A 6,346-nucleotide genomic window follows, 5' to 3' on the forward strand; every position below is an offset into this window, starting at 1 on the left:
CACTATTTTATTGTTTTCAATGTTAGAAATTCAAAAGTAAAGTTACGAGTCTCATATCCTGTATTTCAAATGTAGAATGATAAGCTCTACTAATCCTTAATGAACCATTTTCCGTCATTTTCTACTTAAATGCCCTACGTAATTTTCTTGGCATGTTTTTTACGAGCGTGTGATTATGAGAGGCGTTAGTCTTGACATTGAAGGTATTAATTTACAGCTTAAGAAACAAACAATGTGATAAATACAGAGATAAAGGACTTAAAACATTAGCCCTACATTAATACCATTTTATCTTTACTGTTCTATTATGCAATGTATAAAGTTCCTTTGTTTTGTGGAGCGTTTGTATTAAAACAAGCAGGGAAACTTAGAATTATGATGAAGCAGACACGCGGACGAAATATGTATATTTTATTCGCGTAATTAATACCTGACAAATTTAATATTTGTGAAAAGCAAATCCAGTGTTTGACTGTGTAACCAGATTAAAGGAACATCATCTTGGGAGGGAAGGTGTGAATGTCTTCTAGCCTCATACACAATAAGACGTTTACCGACGTTTCAGAAGTACTTGTTGCCTCCATCATCTCACTGATGGAGTCAGCAAGCACCTCTGAAATGTCGGTAAACTTCTACAAGACTACACGAAACCAAACCCCAGTAGACAGAAATCTTCATACTCTGATGACGGAGGCAGTATGACCTCCGAAACGTTGGTAAACATCGACCAGACTACACAGCGCAACAACCCAGAAGACAGAAATCTTCATACTCATCGCCCTGATGACGGAGGCAGTATGACCTCCGAAACGTTGGTAAACATCGACCAGACTACACAGCGCAACAACCCAGAAGACAGAAATCTTCATACTCATCGCCCTGATGACGGAGGCAGTATGACCTCTGAAACGTTGGTTAACATCGACCAGACTACACAGCGCAACAACCCAGAAGACAGGAATCTTCATACTCTGATGACGGAGGCAGTATGACCTCCGAAACGTCGGTAAACGTCTACCAGACTACACGAAGCCAAAACCCAGAAGACAGAAATCTTCATACTCTGATGACGGAGGCAGTATGACCTCCGAAACGTTGGTAAACATCGACCAGACTACACAGCGCAACAACCCAGAAGACAGAAATCTTCATACTCTGATGATGGTGGCAGTATGACCTCCGAAACGTTGGTAAACATCGACCAGACTACACAGCGCAACAACCCAGAAGACAGGAATCTTCATACTCTGATGACGGAGGCAGTATGACCTCCGAAACGTCGGTAAACGTCTACCAGACTACACGAAGCCAAAACCCAGTAGACAGCCATCTTCAGACTCACCGCCATGACAACCTGAAATCTCACGAATAACAACAGGACTTACAGACGAAATGTAGTCTCTGAACCTTCCTTCTTCAGGAATGCTTATTTTCTTGGGTGTTAACTCGCTCCAGATTGCGCATCAATATTCTGATTATTTTCTATAGTACATAAAACATTTTAAATTAGTTTAAAAACTACTTATAATAACAAAACAGTGGACTATTCTTCAAGACGTGTTGATGATATTTGTCTAAAAAGTGTATAATTCTTGCTCTTCTGTTCGTTAAAAATCTCATATAGACCTAGTTTTTTTTAAACTGATTTATTGGCTCCGAAGTCCGAAAATCTCTTTGTACAATGTCGGTTCCGGCGAGTTAAATTGGTTGTTTGAAAGTTTGTTTTTTCTCATAAAACGGTTAAAATATTCCTCGACAGAAAATGCCTGATATATTCATAATATTTGTATCCGGCCATTTAATTAAACAATGAAAATAAATTTAAAACTGTCTTTCCCGTACCAGAGTCAATGACAAATCGTAGATTTTCTTGGGTTGACGCGGAAATATTTGCGACTAGGCAGGATAGTGGGAGATTCAGGTACAGGACTACGTTTCAATAAACACAACAAATAAGTTTGATAAACAATTTGTTATTGGATAGTTTTCTAAAACTGGATACACATTTACTGTTCAGAATAAACTCTTCTGAAGGCACACATATCAAAGGTTTACCAGAAAATACAAAAGACGGTCATCAAAACTTGAACCTAATGCAATATTTTTCCAAAATTATCTGATCGCTAATTCTTATCTATCTGACTTAATATATTATCATTATAGAATATTTATATAATATTATTTAAATTTTTTTCTTGAACTGTGTTCCAACAAATAACTTTTACCTGGGTTGCTGACGTAAAACAGCCATGTTTATCAACTGATGGCCTTGTGCGTGGAGTTTGGAAGTTTTGAAGGACCTCAGCTTCAAAAATCCCCTTTTAAATCACCGCTGACTGGCTTGTCCACCAGATCGATTCTTTGTGTAATGAAATATGCAAAACTGTAATGGGATGTTCAATGGCCTTTGCGTGCTTTATATCTTGACTTTGTGCTTCGCAGAGGATCTGAAATAAATACGAATGTTTCAATCCTGACTTAATTTAAAATGCCAGGTCCTTCGACGCGAAACCAGTAACTGCTGAGTGATTATTTCTGTAGTTGCCTTTCCTGTCGACACATGTTTCATGAATAAATAAAAATATAAAGGGGTAAGTTACATGATTCTTTGTGGTTATTAAATCTGGGCTCGAACCGAGGTCCTGGACAGCTATAATCTGTAGTCCCCATAACCTCGTTCTCTGTGAATCATCCTAAAACATCAATGTCGTTATTTCATCTCGCGCGTCTTCCAAATGGCCGCTGTCCAAGAGATTTACACACCACAGACTTTCTGGGTCTTAGTGCCAGCTACAGAACAGAACGTCTATATATTTGCCCGAACCGTTTTAAAGGCTACATCGAATACCTCCCGAGGTTGGGACAAACATTATTATATAGGTTTTGTCCTCTGTCTCCCCCCCCCCGTCGAGGATCGAACCCCGGTCGTCCAGCTAGTAGCTAGTCACTATACCGACTGAGCAATCTCGCTTCCGAAATATATTTAATTACCGTAAGTAAATATATTGTTTTATTTTCCGTTAAATTTTCAAATAAATAAAATATAAAAACTTTATCAGTTCCATCAGTCAGTGCTGATTAATTACTACGTGTATTTTCAAACAATTACGTTTGCATTGTACCTACAATGACCCGGCTGTTCTGAAAATGTATTATTATTATTTTTTTATTTAGTGTTCTGTCTGACGACAGGTCCATATGAACAGGATCCTTCCATCCTTTTCTCGGACTGGGACCTGTTCATATACGTTCTTGGCAGATGATCCAGAAGTGGTTTGCCATTGCCTTCTTCTGTGTGTGAATGGAGTAATTGCTGGGATGCCACGGAGGAAAACTCCGTGTTGCCTAGACCACGGCCTTGCCCAACATAAGTTATAAATTCGGGCACCGCCGGGAATCGAACCCGAGACCCCAGGATTACAAGGCCAGCGTTCTAACCGCTAGACCACCTCATCTTATTATTATTTAGTGTTCTGTCTGACGACAGGTCCATATGAACAGGATCCTTCCATCCTTTTCTCGGACTGGGACCTGTTCATATACGTTCTTGGCAGATGATCCAGAAGTGGTTTGCCATTGCCTTCTTCTGTGTGTGAATGGAGTAATTGTTGGGATGCCACGGAGAAACCGGGGAAGCCCCCGGAGGAAAACTCCGTGTTGCCTAGACCACGGCCTTGCCTTACCTATATTAAGAGCTATCTGTAGTCACTATTTTCGTTTTAAACACAAATGTTGTTAGGCCTTCGTAAACCGAAATATCCCAAATTCTCCTAATTCTCCCCAAAGATTTTATTCAACCAGGAAGCCTTTTTTTAAACACACAAAACCATGAAATATTTATAGTCATGTATTTAGATAAGAACTTAAACTGAAATCAGAATACGACCTGGCAAGAGTTGAAATAATTATGCAAGTCCAACTGTACACTCCAGGAAAAAGGATGAATCGAGGACAGGAAATCTTAATCGAGTATTTTCGTCTTCGCCCATTTGCTCCAGACAAAAACAGATCAATGGCCACTTAAGAGAGACCATTGCGTAACCACGATTTAATGAACACACCCTCCACATCTGGAAAGACGCTGTTAAATAAGTTTTTGTTGGGATGGTGTCACACCACGTCTGTGTGGAATTGTGGCCGCTAATGGGGGCACTGTCTACCCCGCAGGTGACGCTCAGCGAATGTGGAATGACATTGACGAGAGAACGTTGGGACTTTTCCGACCTTACTTCTGTCAAGGTCACTACCTCCATATTTTCAGTTCCTTGTGCCATTTTCATGAAGAAATAGTTCAAAACCCAGCACAGAACGCGTTTATTACCATTCCGCGACATCTCAAGCCTGCAATTTAGCATTGCTTCAGCGTTTGAAAGGAAAAAATACTAAAATTCGTTTCAGAACGAGTTATCGAAACTTTAAAGAGGTTGGCCATGAGCCCTGATTGTAATGAGACCTTGAAATTAATCCCGATGTACGGAAAAACCTGGTTGTTAACGCTTTACTGAAGAGGCTCCTATATCTTCATTTGATACTACCCGCTTCACAATTTCTTTTCCAAAACAATGAAAGTTCATCAGCTCAACAGGATTAAAAAATCTCTGATTGAGATTGTAAAGTTGCGTCATATTGTGATATAATAAATATATATTATTTAAATCTTGTCCGTCTAATCACAATCAATTCTTATTAAATATTAAAATATTACAATAATTAACATTTAAAATATTTAAAATATTCGATTTACATGGTCTAATGTAAATCGAATATTTCGATAAAGAACATCATTTAATATTTTAAATATTTTAAATGTTAATTATTGTAATATTTTAATATTTAATAAGAATTTATTGTGATTAGACGGACAAGATTTAAATAAATCTCTGATTGTCAAAATGCTGAACATTCCGATGGCACGAAGCTCCATCAGAAATGATGCGGGGATTTCCAACTACCCTGTATTTTACAAAATGGTGTAGCCATTTTCACAGAAACCTTTGCAGGTTATACCAACATCCTGACCATCGTCATGGGCTTGCCTTTGGATAGAATCATGGGTTAAATGCTTTGCCCTGGAACATCGTCACAGCAAACGACTGTCAGATTTTTTGGCAAGGTTTGAACGCTATTAAATTAGCCCTTTTTGCGATCCAAGATTGTTTGACGATGCCAAATGTAAATTCGTGTTCAAAATAAGCCCAGTATCTTTCATAACAACCTCAATTTTTGTAAAATAATCATTGACAATAAAATGATTTAGCTTCGTGGCTACCCCTGGTTGTGATTTATCCATCGAATCCTAAGATGTCGCTTTAGGAAAATGTTACGTCATATTCTTCCAGTCATTCCTCTATCTTAAAGAAAATTTATTCAAAATACAAAATTTAATTAAGCCTTATAACACAAATATTTTATTAAATGCTCGTATGTTATGTTAAAAAATATAAATTATATTAAAATTAGCCACGATGGGAGAATACTAATTTTTAAATAAGTAATAAAATAACAAATTTACATAGATTCATTCAAAAAATTTATCTAAGACCATTAGAACACATTATTTAGTTAAAACGTTCAAAGAATTCTAAAATTGCATTCGGTGTCCCAAGTAAGACCACGTAAGATTTGAGCTTTTCACGGCGATGAGTCTGAGGATTGATGTCGTCTGGATTGTTGCACCGTGTAGTATGGTAGATGTTTACCGACGTTTCAGAGGTCCTTAGTGCCTCTGTATCAGGACTTATCGTCCTGATGATAGAGACAGCACGTCACAACAACCCAGAAGACACCCACGTTCAAGTACGAAAATGGTTACGTCTCACATCCCCTCAACATCTTCACAAACCAAGATGGTACATACACTTTCGAAAAATTCCCCTTTTGATCTTCGGAGTATATTTTAAGACGACATTCGTGGAACAGCAGTGCTCTGTAGAACGTAGAATCCTCGTCAGTCTATCAAACAACAGACATCAACTTTTGCCACTAGGTGGCACGTCGGCCAAAGGAACTGCTGCTACCTAGCGCTTACACTATCAACTATTATAAACCAACATGGCTGCCTTCTGGGTTGTAGCGCCGCGTAGAGTCGTAGAAGTTACGTCTCATCGCCCCGATGATGGAGACAGCAGTAACCTCTGAAACTTTGATAAACGTCTGCCGGACTACGCGGAAGACAGCCATCTTCGACCTCACCGCCGTGAGATCCTCAAATTCTTTTGTAAAATCTAGTCCTTGCCCTTACTGATATAGGCTAGGCGATATTGTCAGATTTGATTGGATTTTCTTACGAATTTAAAAGCACGAAATGTGTGCGCTTGCAGACAATAATCCTAGCTAGTTAAGTCAC

At 38.6% G+C, this 6,346-nt stretch overlaps 1 long non-coding RNA gene across 1 annotated transcript; it reads right to left on the reverse strand.

The window, feature by feature from the left end:
* Positions 1 to 1,953: 1,953 nt before the first annotated feature.
* On the reverse strand, positions 1,954 to 2,824 carry LOC110841036 (uncharacterized). The gene is made up of 2 exons (XR_002547090.2): positions 2,601 to 2,824; positions 1,954 to 2,447 (listed from the first exon to the last, which is right to left on the reverse strand). It is a non-coding gene; the product is annotated as an uncharacterized LOC110841036 (long non-coding RNA).
* Between the last annotated feature and the right edge of the window lie 3,522 nt (positions 2,825 to 6,346).

This window comes from Zootermopsis nevadensis, unplaced genomic scaffold (assembly GCF_977971745.1).
Source record: "Zootermopsis nevadensis isolate Lab colony 2312 unplaced genomic scaffold, Znev_1.0 Znev_ptg000016l, whole genome shotgun sequence".
NCBI classification, from domain to species: Eukaryota; Metazoa; Arthropoda; class Insecta; order Blattodea; family Termopsidae; genus Zootermopsis; species Zootermopsis nevadensis.